Genomic DNA, 14,743 nt, shown 5'->3' on the forward strand with positions numbered 1-14,743 from the left:
TAAACCAAGAGAGTAGCAAATAAAAAAAAACTGAGATAGCTGAGAAACATAAAAAAAATAGAGAAATCTTTGTAAGCCTAATCTTTAGCATTTCCTGTATTCTCAGTAGTTCCATTTGTAAGCAGCTGTGAGCATTCCTGCACACAGAGTCCTCTCGATATATTATATATATCTCTGGTGGAATTGTTTAAATCCACCAGAAAGTTTTTAAAGACTCTTGTTTTTAATTACTTATGTTTTGATTCAATTAAGTTTCTACTCCGCATTGTGCTAATCAAAACATTATATCTATATTCGAGTTGAACATTTTTATTTCGAGAAAAAGGTTCAAGAATTCCATTCAACCCCCCTTCTGTAATTCTTGCTATATTGTTAAGGGACTAACAGTTTGTCATGCCACAGCCGTGACTCAATTATTCAAGAGGCTAAACTTATATTAGGGAATAACATAAGATATTATTGACAAGAGTTGTCTGTCTATTGAACATCACATGACGTTTCGTGCCACAACCGAGGTTGTGTGATAGAATGTAGGATCCCTATTCCCACTAGCATTATGAATGCTTAATTTTCACTTAGGGGGTTGAAAAAATTAGATAAACTAGTGGGAGACACTTATGAATAAAGACCCGATTCATATAGTATTTTGAAATGAAATTGAATATTTACTAAGTGTTGTTATGTGTTTATCATTTACAGATTTACTATATTCGTCATGTCTTTTGCACTATCACTCCGGAGCATACTAGATGCTCACAAGTTGACTGGTCCTAATTTAGCTGTTTGTTTTCACTGTAACAAGTTGGGGCACTGTAAGAGGAACTGCAAGGTTTACCTTGCAGAATTGAAGAAGAAGAAGGGTAGTAAGATTACCGCTTCTGATTCAGGCATGTTCATGATCGAAGATAATATGTCACTAGGTCAAATTTCTACTTGGGTATTAGATACCGCCTGTGGTTCTCATATTTTCAATTCGTTGCAAGGACTAAATGGAAGTAGGACTCTTGAAAAAGATGAGGTGATTCTACGTATGGGCAATGGAGCAAGGGTTGCGGCCATATCTGTAGGATCATTTAGTTTACATATGCCTACAGGCAAGACTATTATTTTGAATAATTGTTATTACGTTCCCTCTATTGTGAGGAATATTGTTTCTATTCCTATGTTGGATGTGGATGGTTTTTCATTTATTATTAAGAATAATGAATGAACAATCCTTAGAGATAATCTTCTTTTTGGACGTGGCATTTTAAATAATGGTCTGTATGTATGTGACGTAGAGCATGATTTACTTGAGATTGAACAAACTAATAAAAGAAAATGAGATGATGAAAATTTGACCTATTTATGGCACTGTAGGCTAGGTCATATTAGTGAAAATAGACTGCGGACATTGCATAAGGAAGGGTTACTTGACCCCTTTGATTTTGAATCATATCCTACATGCGAGTCTTGTCTATTGGGTAAAATGACCAAATCTCCATTTAGTGGACATGAAGAGAGGGATGCAGATTTGCTAGGATTGGTACACACAGATGTATGTGGACCAATGTCTACGCAAGCCATGGGTGGATTTTTGTACTTCATTACTTACATAGATGATAGATCTACATTCAGATATGTGTATTTGATGAAACACAAGTCTGAAGCCTTTACAAAGTTCAAAGAATATAAACATGAAGTGGAGAAACAAACCAAACACAGTATTATAACTCTTCGATCAGATCGAGGTGGTGAATACTTGAATGGAGAGTTTCTAGATTATCTCAAAGAAAATGGTATAGTCTCCCAGTGGACTCCTCCATATACTCCACAGTTAAATGGGGTATCTGAAAGGAGAAATCGAACTTTGTTAGACATGGTTCGGTCCATGATGAGCTATGCGAATCTTCCAGTATTCCTATGGGGTTATGCATTAGAAACCTCAGCATATTTACTGAATAAGGTGTCTTCCAAATCTGTTCCTCAAACACCATATGAGATATGGAAAGAAAGGAAATCGAGTCTTGAACACGTTAAGATTTGGGGATGTCCAGCTTATGTCAAGAAAGTTGACCCAGATAAGCTGGAATCTCGATTTGTAAAATGTAATTTTGTGGGATATCCTAAAGAGACTTTGGGGTATTACTTTTATACCGATCATCGGGATTTGTCTCCAGACATGCTACCTTCTTGGAAAAGGAGTTTATCCTTGAAGGAAACAGTGGGAGCAAAATTGAACTTGATGAAGTTCAAGAAGCACAAACTACTACGGATCAAGTGGAAACACCTGTTCAGACTGAACAATCTTCTGTGGAACAGCCCATTCGTAGGACAGGGAGAGTGTCTCGCCAACCTGAGAGGTATTATAGCCTTGTCATTAAGAATGACAATGAGTTGTCAATCATTGATGATGACGACCCTGTGACCTATAATGGGCTATGAGTAATGTTGACTCAGAGAAATGGCATAGTGCCATGAAATCCGAAATGGAATCTATGTATACCAACCAAGTATGGACTCTGGTTGAGGCGCCTGAAGGTGTTAAGCCTATTGGGTGCAAGTGGGTATACAAAAGAAAGATTGGAGCAAATGGCCAGGTGGAGACCTATAAGGCCAGGCTCATGGCAAAAGGATTCAAACAAAGGCAAGGGATTGACTTTGATGAAACTTTTTTGCCTGTAACCCTGTTAAAATCAATTCGGATTTTGTTTGCGATTGCTGCTTACTACGACTATGAGATCTGGCAAATGGATGTGAAAACGGCCTTCCTCAATGGGGAACTTGAGGAGGAAGTGTATATGACACAGCCAGAGGGTTTTCTTTCCAAGGGAAATGAATACCTAGTGTGTAAGCTGCTGCGAACCATATATGGTTTAAGGCAAGCTTCTCGTAGATGGAACATCCGTTTTGATGAGACAATCAAAGAGTTTGGTTTTATCAAAAATATAGATGAACCATGTGTCTACAAGAAGGTTAGTGGGAGCGTGGTAACATTTCTTGTATTGTATGTGGATGACATACTTTTTATAGGAAATGATATACCGATGCTACAATCAGTCAAAGTATGGCTATCAAAGAACTTCACCATGAAGGACTTGGGAGAAGCATCCTACATTCTCGGTATGAAGATCTATAGAGATAGATCTAGAAGAATGATAGGTCTTACCCAGGGTGCATACATCCAGAAAGTGCTTAAAAGGCTTAGCATGGAAAACTCCAAAAGAGGTCTCATACCGATGAGCCATGGAATGTCCCTTTCCGAAAAAATGTCTCCTAAGACACCTGAAGAAAGAGAGCGTATGAGTAAGATTCCTTATACTTCAACAATATGATCTATCATGTACGCGATGTTATGTACAAGGCCTGATGTTGCTTATTCAATTAGTGTGACGAGCATAAATCAGTCCAATCCAGGTGAAGACCACTGGAAAGCAGTGAAAAATATCCTTAAGTACTTGCGAAGGACTCGGTACATTTTTCTTATTTTTGGTGGTGAATCTGAGTTGAAAATAGAGGAGATGTCCATGTCGAGAGAGTTGACACACATAATAACGTAGCAGACCCACTCACAAAGACACTTTCTCAGAGTCACTTTGATCGTCATAAAGACAAGATGGGTATTAAATACTAGAGTGATTGGCTTTAGTACAAGTGGGAGATTGAAAGAGATATGTCCTAAGTCCAATCATGTATGAGGATTTAGGAATAACTTTTATGTAATCTATTTTGATTTCATTGATATTAATAAAAGGCTTGTTTTGTTTTTATTACGGGCTCTATCTATTTAAATGTTTAAATAAGATATACCACGGTTTAGAGTAAAGCTTTTTATGGATTGTGATGAGATCATAATAATGACACCTAAAAGATGATAAATCTAAACTTAAATAGTTCCTGGTCGTAGGATTACTAACTGGTAATTAATAATCCGCAAAGATCGGTACATACTATGCTTGCTTCATTATGAAGGATGTCTGTTCTCATAGACATTTGTGTGGTGACACTATAGCTAGTATGTAGGTGCTTATTATAGAATAAGTTCACTGAACATGACTCACACAGTTGAACTACTGATGGAGTTCACTCACGTGTCAGCAGTTGTTCACATAGTGATAGTTGTACAAGTATCCTTAGACTTGAGGTCATCATAGTCATCTTGTGTACACTGAACTATGCTTTGGTTTAGTTCTTAGTCTCCAGGGACAATTATAAGGGCTCTACTGGGTATAGGAATTTGTACACGAAGATAGTGTATGATCAATAAAGGATCTACCCCTTCCAGTGAACGAAGAGAATGTTCAATGCTGATCCACTTATGCTAGTTCAAGAATCTCTGGCCAGAGTGAATGAAATTAGAAATGAGTTTCTAATTTACATTAAATAGAACTAAGCATAGTGAATGGGAAAGCAAATGTTTAAATAAGATAGGCTTGACACAAGTTCCATGCCTTGTATTTAATCGTGACATTGCAGGGTAGAAGGAATTAATTGTACGGTAACTACTCACTGAATAGGTTCTTGGTATTCTAAGCAGTGAATTCGTATTATCCAGATAGTCGCGATATGCTGAGAAGTATCCCTCACGATGTAAAATAAATATGATTAATTAATTAATCATATTTAATGAATTAGAGAATTTATATAAATAATGATAAAATAGTTTTATTATTATTTAATTCTACTACCGGCTTAATATTGAACCTACAGGGTCACACCATAAAAGAGAATGATTTAATGGTGGAGAAATTAATTAATAAAGGCTGATAATTATTTATTTATGAAATAAATAATTAATTGGCAAATTTAATAATTGATTAAATGAGATTTAATTGATTATAAATTAATTAAGAAAAAGTTCTTAATATTATTAATTAAGAATTTAATTTTTGGAAATTAAATCAAGTGAGAGAATTATTTCTAAAGTGTTTAGAAAAAGGATTAATAATTAAAAGGTGTTTTAATTATTAGTGAGAATAATAAAGGGTTAATAATAATAATATTTTATGGAAAAAATTTCAGCTGAAAATTTTGCCTATAAATATACAATTATAGACCCTATTTTTGCCTCAACAAAAAGATTTACAAAACCCTAATTCTCTCCATCTCTTCCTCCTTCATTATATCGTTTTCTTGGTGGATACCGGTGGACTGCTTCACACTTGAGGAGCAGCTGCTAAGGATCTCCGTTCATTGTTTTTGGATCGCCAGTAAGACCTCCATCTTTCCATTAACATAAAACTTCTTAAGGTAAACATACTGAACTACGAATTAAATATTATTTTTCGCATGGATCCTGCAGAGGGTTTTGGTTTTATTTAAGATTTAAATTTACGTTTTCGCTGCGTTTATGTGCTAAAAACCCTTAATTACCTTCACTGAGGACAGTGAATATTTTAAGTTTGGGGGTAGTAGTTGAAGGAATATGTTTTTGTGTGAGTCACATATAGTTGCATATTTATGATAGTTTAGTTCATATAGTTTGTATATTTTTCCATGTAGTTTTTTTTTTTATTTTTGGTAGTTTTTATGATATCTTGTTCATTAAGTTTCATGCATTTACATTATAACATGATCCCTTAGATGATTTTTCCGATTGACTTGTGATATTGATGCTAGTGTAGTGATATCGTATTTAGTGATGTTGAGTCTTGTCGAATTAATTTGCATGCTAGAGACACTTGTATTTCACTAAGTCTTATAGGTTTCTAGAGTGCTAGATAATGGTCTTGGATTGTTTTTTTGTCGAGGTTTAATCGCTTGTTTATATTTAGAATTTAGGATATTCTCTTAATAATAAAAGACATGGATATTTAAAAATTGAAGAAAAATTGGATTTCATTGCTAGTTGTATGGCTAGGTTTCAAATGTCTAGTAGCAGGCTCATATTTATATGAGTAGGCTAGGGTTGAATGAGATGGAGCGAAACGCACTCATTCAGAAATTTGTTGAAAAAAAGAAAAAAAAAATAAGTGTTATGTATAATTGATCACGAGTGGGCTCTTTAGTACTCGAGTTATTAAGTTCTTGGGGGACTTTGTGCCTAGTGACCTAAGGTTTTTATAGTCTGGGATCCGCTAACCTAACGCTCACTACATTGGTACTATGCTTTTATCGGAACCCACGTTGATGATGAGTCCGATTATGGGCTAGTCGTTATCGTGGGGTTCTAGCGGATTTATTTATGGATTTCTTTAGTTAATTTGTTTCGATGCCTTGGTGTGTGGTGATTGTATGATAACCTAGTATTGGTTGTGCGTATTCGTCTTATGAGTGTCGCGAACTTATAAGATAGTGTGTTAATTCCTAATGAAGCGAAAGTGAATTTAAGGATTTAGAACTTGTCATGCTAGTATAGGTTCATGTATTTGTTATGCATGATTCGTGGGTAATTTTAACCATCTTACTTGCCCTATGTAATCAAGATAGATAACTTGTGTTTTAACCGTTATGTTGTCAAATTCTATAGACGTATCGGGTCTCAATATAATTGGTGTCTATTCAGCTTCTATCTCTTTTGTGGATCTCTGGTAGTATGGTATTCGTGCAACGAAAGTTGGCGTTTATCAGTTTCGTGTTATCTGATTAGTGTCATCACCATTGCATGCTAAGGTTGAGAACAATAAGGCTATTGCATGAAGTATTTAATGAAGTTAGAATCTCACGTTTGTCATATATATTAATTCAGTCAATTTTATTCTCTTAGTTATAATTTTTACTTTAATTCTTAGTTATAACAACCTCAATTTGTTATCGTCTTAGCATTGAATAATAATCATCCATTGTTGTTTAAGTGCATTAATTAATTAGTTAACCAAGTCAGTCTCTGTGGGAACGAACTAGAAAAGATTTTATACTACTTGCGAACTCGTATACTTGCGTGTATTATTAGCGCGTGTTTAGCGACTAACAATTGCGGTGCGTGCGGGCGGTGCGGTTTTTTCTCAACTCGCAAACTAACCCGTACGTGCGGTTGGATCAAAATTTCAAACTGCACCCGCACCGCATAATCTCGAAAACCGCATAACCACGCAACGAAAATGCGGTGCGTTGTGGTGTGGTTTATGCGGTTTACTTATTCAAAGAAAATCAATATTTATATACAAATATAATAGAAATTTAGCTAATAAGAAAGTTAAAAATAATGTATTTTTGATTTAAAATAAAAAATATTGGTAATTTGACATATGTAAGTTAGTATTTATAACACAAAATTATAGTAAATAATAAATGAATCGATATATATATATATATATATATATATGAAATTGAGGTATGGTGTGGACCATAATGTTAAAATGTGAAACCGCAAATCGCACCGCGCCGCACGGTTTGTCAAAAACTCAAACTGCAACCGCATTGCTAAAAATTTAAAACCGCATTTTGCGGTGCGGTGTGGAGCTGTGCGGGCGGTTCGTGCACCCCTAATATAATGTTTACTAATGTTTAATCCATTTGAGCCGCGTAAGGCCATCTCCAACGGTTTGATCCAAAAATTAAAATTTGGATCACCAACTGATCCAAACTCTGATCCAAATTTCTGATGAACTTTAACAGCGTGATCCAAATTACTTTTTATATATTATAATACGCAAATATCATATTAAACTCTTTATTCTTAAATTTAATATTTAAATATGAATAACTATTATATTATATCTAATAAATTAATTAAATAAAAAACAATTTATTTTATTGTACTTAAAAAAATATTAAAATTATAGACTTAATTAGCTAAAAACATATACATTTATTAATTATTATCTAAAATATCATTAATATTCATTAATTATTCACAAATTAATTTTAAATTTAATAAAATAAAATTACAAAAGTATTAAAATAAATATTTTATATTATAATAAATTTGGATCAACACCACTATTTACGAGCCCTGGAAAAATAGCTCTGTATCCGAAGAACTGACCCGAAATTCATAGAATCGAGATCCAATCCCATATCCGAATCATATAATCCGATAATTGTCTGAAAACTAAATTAAACCGACCCGAAAATTACTCGAACCCAAAATAATACAAAATACTAGATCCAATTATAAATTGGAACCGAAAAATATCGAATCATATATTAGCCGAACTGAATATGATCTAAAATAAGTAAAAGTTATACTTAAAAATATTTTATGTTATTGATAATGTAATTATTTAATATAATATTTGGTAAAACTAAATTATATTATATTAAAAGTACCACATTTAATAAAAAGATATTTTTTTAAGTCTCATAAAATGAAAATATAAATAAGTTATGATCGGAAAATATCTAAACTGAATTTAATCTAAATCTAATTATGCTTAACTCTTATCCAAATTTCATCCTTTTTAATTTGAATTAGACCTGAATCAAAACATATCTGACCGATTCTGAATGCCCTTCAAATATATCATAATTTGAAAATGGAACCGATTTAAAATTAATCCGATATAATTATCGGATTTGCTAGGTCTACCATTCACCGACTTGGATGAAATAATCTATCCTAGATCACCGATGGAGATGGCTTAATGACTTGCAAGATCTTTTGATTGGCTTGTTGATAACGTGAGAGCTAGATTAAAGTGATACCTCCATGTGAATGTCGTTTTCAGTAACTAGTAGTAGTATATTATTTATTCAACCTTATATTTGGAAATGTTGTGTACTCCTACTAATCTATTATTATAAATACGGTTAAATCAGTTGGTCCGTGTACCAAGCCATGACTTGTGGAATTTTGTACTAGGATTATATTTTTCAGAATCTTCATTTAATTTTAAACCATAAACTTTACTCCTCCTGTCCTTCATTAAAACTGAACCGATAAACATAATAGTATAATATTCTTTTGTTTCTTTTTAATTATCACGTTTGATTTTAATTTATTTAAATTAACTAAAATTTGATCAAAATTTATTAATATTTATAATTAATAAAAATAAAAAATTATATTACTGAAAATTACATCTATTTTAATATATAATTTTAAAATTTTAAAATAACAGAAAAGTAATATTTAAACTTTAATAAAAAGAGAATTTACCAAAAATACTAATTTTTCTAAGTTTTTTTGCGATTTTACTATATTCTAATTTTTTTTTTTGCAAAAATACGGAATAAACCAAAATCAACCAAAATGAACCAAAATCAACTAGATATGCAACTAGTTGAATAAAGTTTTTTTGGTTGATTTGAGGTTGCATGTAGTTGTAGAAACTCGTCAAATGTTGCATGCAGTTGATTTCAGTTACCAAAAAAACTGTATTTTTGCAAAAAATTGAAAAATAGTATTTTTATAAATTAAAACGTATTTTTACAAAATTTTTAAAAAAATCACAGTATTTTTACAAAAATATTTTTAGATTTGGGTATTTTCAAAAAAATCCTAATAAAAAATATCAATTTAATTTTTATAAAAGAAAATATGATACCTTTTGACGGAGGATGAATTGTACTCTATATAGAGTATAAAGTATAGATACAACTATATGTGGCGAATTATAAGGCATACATGTGATCCCGAAAAGAAGCTACGCCAAAGCTAGCTGAATAAAAGGAATAGGTCGATTTTTACTACTGCGCATTTGAAGCTTAAAACCAGTTACAGCATGATCAGGGAGTTATAATCATGGTCCTAAAAGTGGTCGATTTTTACAAAGTGGTCGATTTTTGCAAGGTGGTCAAAAATATTTATCTGATTTGATTATTTTTAATAAATTGTTGATAAATTATTTAATTATTTTTAAAAATCATTTAATAAATTATAAGTCGATATCTCAATCAAATATCTCTAATTTTTTTTATCATAGATAACCCGCAGCCGTTACCTTTCGGATTTTCACCGGATAAATCTCACGGATTCACGCAATAACGTGCGTGAAATAAAGTAAACTGCATTAAATGGCATACTCTGGCTCTTTCAAAATCTATAACCATGGTTATAATGAATGTCTTTTTCTCGGCAAAATGTTGTATGTAATATTTAAATTTATTTAATTACTAGTTTAAAACTCGTGCGATACACGGATGCACAATTATTTTTGATATTATATAATTTTAAAAATAATATTTTGATTTGAATTCTTAAATACATTCATTTTTTTATTAAATGATATAATTTCATGATATTTATATTAATACACGTATTTTTTCATAATTGTTTGAAAACAGTTAAACATATTTACTACTTTCATTCCTAATTATATGTCCATTTTGATTTTCTGGGAGTAAAATCGACCAAATTTTGACTCAACATTAAAAATTATCGAATAATTATTTTTAAAATTTGAAAATTACACTTTAAAATATACTAAATGTACTTTCCATGAAAATATTTCTTTATTAATTTTTTCAATTACATGATACGTGTAAATTTCAGTCAAAATTTGGTTAAGTTGACCGGTCAAAAGTCAAAATATACATGTATTTAGGAACGGAGAGAGTAAAGAAATAGCCTGGCACGGGGGGAATATTATTATAGCGATATTATAGTTTTCTGACAGTAAAAATACAATATTTTCAATATGGTGGAACCTTAACAAAAATATTATTTTATAGATGTTAATATTTAATCGACTATAAGAGTTATTTGAAAAAGACAATAGCACCGATTGAACATATAGTTTTATTGATAATTTTATGTGTGTTTTAAAAATAATAATAATTATTTTGTTTTAATTAAAAATTAATTTTGGTTCTTACCAATAGGATACGAATTATGTTAGTCTGATATTAATTGGATTTATCCCGAATAGACGGTGTATATTATTTTATTTTACCCCGAGGCCAATTACTCCGACCAAATTTAACTAATTTTTTAGTTTAATTTTAATTGTTTTATGTCCTGATCAATAAGATAATTTTATTTTCATCCGGATAAATAATATATATGATTTTGTTTTTGTTAGTCAAATTATTGATTATAATTTTGTGTTAGTTTGTATCAATTGTATAATAGTTTTTTTTATCTTACACGACTAGTAAATATATTATTTTATTTATCTTAATTCAATATTATAACTATTTTAGCCGGATCGGTAGTATGATAGTTAGTTTTAAATTGATTTTAGACTGAAGTATGAATTAGAATAAAATAAAATAAAATATTAATTGGAATTTATAATTGGTAGAAAAAGTTGACTTTAGTATCAATAATAGTGACATAAAGTTCGATATGAAATATAATTTAAATTGATAGAAGAAGTACTTCAATATAAATTAAAATTTAAAGCTGGCAAAATAAGTTGACTTTAATATCAATAATAATGATATAGAGTTCGATATGAAATATATTTTAAATTGGTAGAAGAAAATTGAATTTAATATTAGTTATAATTAAAATTGACCGATAGACCGACTGACCAATTAGAATTAAAATAATTAATTAAAGGTTATTAGGTAATTTCAGTTAGCACCGACCGATTACCAAACTTTTAATGTTTCGTTTAATAATATACTATTTCCGTCCCATTGGGATATATACGTGCACTATTTGCACGTATTTCGAGACTTTTATAAAATATGGTTTCATAATATTTTTTTCAAATAATTTTTTTGAATAAAAGTTTAAACATAAACTTTAATTCAAAAAAAAATTAAAAAATATTATGAAACTATAGTTTAAGGGAGTATTGAAAAGCGTGTAAAAAGTAATGTATAGAATTAATGGGAGAGAGGAAGTAGTATATAGATAGATAGCATAGATAGATTCTATTAGGAATTTGTGTATTAGTTTGATGATAAGTTAAACAAAACACTTAAGTAGAAATCTAGTGTTTGTAGCCTCAACGGATAAGACCATCTTGGCTATCCGTTGAAGGAGTAGCTTTACTTAGCAATAAGTTTAGTATTGTAGCACATTTCATTCTCTGGATTCAAGTTGTAATTCTTAGATGTTGTAGGAAAGTATCAGTCATGTTGACTACTAGTGGATATGCAAATAGGAGGGCTAATTGTAAATATTTCATGCCTTGTAATTTTGTATAAGTGAAGAAGTATCAACTGATATTGAAGACCTTCAACGGATAAGAAACAAAGCTTCAACGGATGTCTCTAATGCTTCAACGGATAATATCCATCAACGGATAAGTGCTTCAACGGATAAAGACTTCAACTGATAATGCATCAACGGATAAAACTTCAACGGATAAAGCCTCAACGGATAAGGCATCAACGGATGAAAGCTTCAACGGATGCTTAGTTCATTAGCAGTTGATAGTGACAATTCATAAGCTGACAGAGGCACATGGGTTGACAAAGACAAACTAGAATGTGGAAGCCTCTAGGAGGAATCAAGAGAATGCAGCATTTCCATTCTGGTGCAAACAAGGAAGTATTCAAAGATCAACAGCTAAGCCTAAATTGCATTGGATAGAGAAATGAAGAAGAAACATGTGAAGAGCCTTTTTAATTGTATTTTACAGTTTTGTCTTCACTTGTAAACTTGGTGATATATAAACCAAGTAGCAGCTAGTAATTAGATGTGAATTTTCAAGAGCTGTTTAGAAAAATCCAGAGAGAAAATCATCTAGTTTGTACTAGGAAGCAGCTGTGATTTAATTTTTTGAATCACAGATTTTATGAAATAACACATCTCTGGTGTAACAACAAATCCACCAGAAAAGTTTTTAAGTTCTCTGTGTTCTTTACATTTGTGTTTTAATATATATCTGTCTGCATTAGCTTCAAGCAATTCACACACACTTGCTCTAAAAAACACTTAGCCTTAGAAACTGCTCAAAACTTGAAAAAGTTTTGAGATTTACATTCAACCCCCCTTCTGTAAATCTCATTGTTAGTCCACTGGGAATAACAATTGGTATCAGAGCAAGCTCTTAACTTACAAAGAGTTTAAAGATCTATTCTACTAACATCATGAGTAAGAAGGATATTGGTGTAAAGATTCCAATCTTGGAAAGAGATAACTATCATCACTGGAAAGTGAAGATGCATTTACATCTTCTCTCTCAAGATGAAAGCTACATCAACTGCATTGAAAATGGTCCTCACATCCCTCACAAGGTGGCCACAGCTGCTACTGCAACAGTTGCTGTTGGACAGTCTATTCCCAAGCCAAAAGCAGAATGGACTGTTGAAGATATTGAAGAGGTTCACAAGGACAAGAAAGCCATGAACATTCTGTTTAATGGCCTGGATCAAGATATGTTTGACAATGCCATTAACAGCCAAACTACTAAGGAAATTTGGGATACTGTGCAGCTTATCTGTGAAGGCTTCGAGCAAGTTAGAGAAAACAAAATGCAGCTTCTCATTCAACAGTATGAATATTTTCATTTTGAAGAAGGAGAATCATTGAATGATACCTTCAACAGATTTCAGAAACTGTTGAATGGATTGAAGCTGTATGGGAGAGTGTACAAAGTCATAGACTCCAATTTAAAATTTCTAAGGTCTCTACCAAAGGAATTGAAGCCTATGACTGTTTCTCTAAGAAATTCTCAAGATTATAAGGACTTCACACTTGAAAGATTATATGGAATTTTGAAGACATATGAACTTGAGATGGAGCAAGATGAGCTATTGGAAAAGGGGAAGAGAAAAGGAGGATCAGTTGCACTTGTAGCTGACAGTGAGAAGGTTGAAGCCAGGAATGAGGAGAAGACAATGCCAAGTCTCAAAATTGGCACATGCAAATCAGAATCAAGCAAGGGTAAAGAGCAAGTAGCTGAGGATGAAAACAATTCCAGTCAGGATGACTCTGATGATGTTGATGGACAGTCTATTCCCAAGCCAAAAGCAGAATGAACTGTTGAAGATATTAAAGAGGTTCACAAGGACAAGAAAGCCATGAACATTCTGTTTAATGGTCTGGATCAAGATATGTTTGACAATGTCATTAACAGCCAAACTACTAAGGAAATTTGGGATACTGTGCAGCTTATCTGTGAAGGCTTCGAGCAAGTTAGAGAAAACAAAATGCAGCTTCTCATTCAACAGTATGAATATTTTCATTTTGAAGAAGGAGAATCATTGAATGATACCTTCAACAGATTTCAGAAACTGTTGAATGGATTGAAGCTGTATGGGAGAGTGTACCAAGTCAAGGACTCCAATTTAAAATTTCTAAGGTCTCTACCAAAGGAATTGAAGCCTATGACTGTTTCTCTAAGAAATTCTCAAGATTATAAGGACTTCACACTTGAAAGATTATATGGAATTTTGAAGACATATGAACTTGAGATGGAGCAAGATGAGCTATTGGAAAAGGGGAAGAGAAAAGGAGGATCAGTTGCACTTGTAGCTGACAGTAAGAAGGTTGAAGCCAGGAATGAGGAGAAGACAATGCCAAGTCTCAAAATTGGCACATGCAAATCAGAATCAAGCAAGGGTAAAGAGCAAGTAGCTGAGGATGAAAACAATTCCAGTCAGGATGACTCTGATGATGTTGATGAACATCTGGCCTTTCTGTCCAGGAGGTTTGCAAAGATGAAGTTCAGGAAAAATACAAAATTTACTAAGCCAAACAAAAATATGGTGGACAAATCCAAGTTCAAATGTTATAACTGTGGCATTAGTGGACACTTTGCAAGTGAGTGTAGGAAGCCAACCTCTGATAAGAAGAAATTTGAGCAAGTTGATTACAAAAAGAAGTACTTTGATTTGCTCAAACAAAAGGAAAGAGCTTTTCTCACTCAAGATGATTGGGCAGCAGATGGAGTCAATGAAGATGATGATATGGAATATGTCAACCTAGCCCTGATGGCTAATTCTGATGAAAATGAAACTAGTTCATCAAGCAACCAGGTAA

Source organism: Apium graveolens, chromosome 4 (assembly GCF_009905375.1).
Source record: "Apium graveolens cultivar Ventura chromosome 4, ASM990537v1, whole genome shotgun sequence".
NCBI classification, from domain to species: Eukaryota; Viridiplantae; Streptophyta; class Magnoliopsida; order Apiales; family Apiaceae; genus Apium; species Apium graveolens.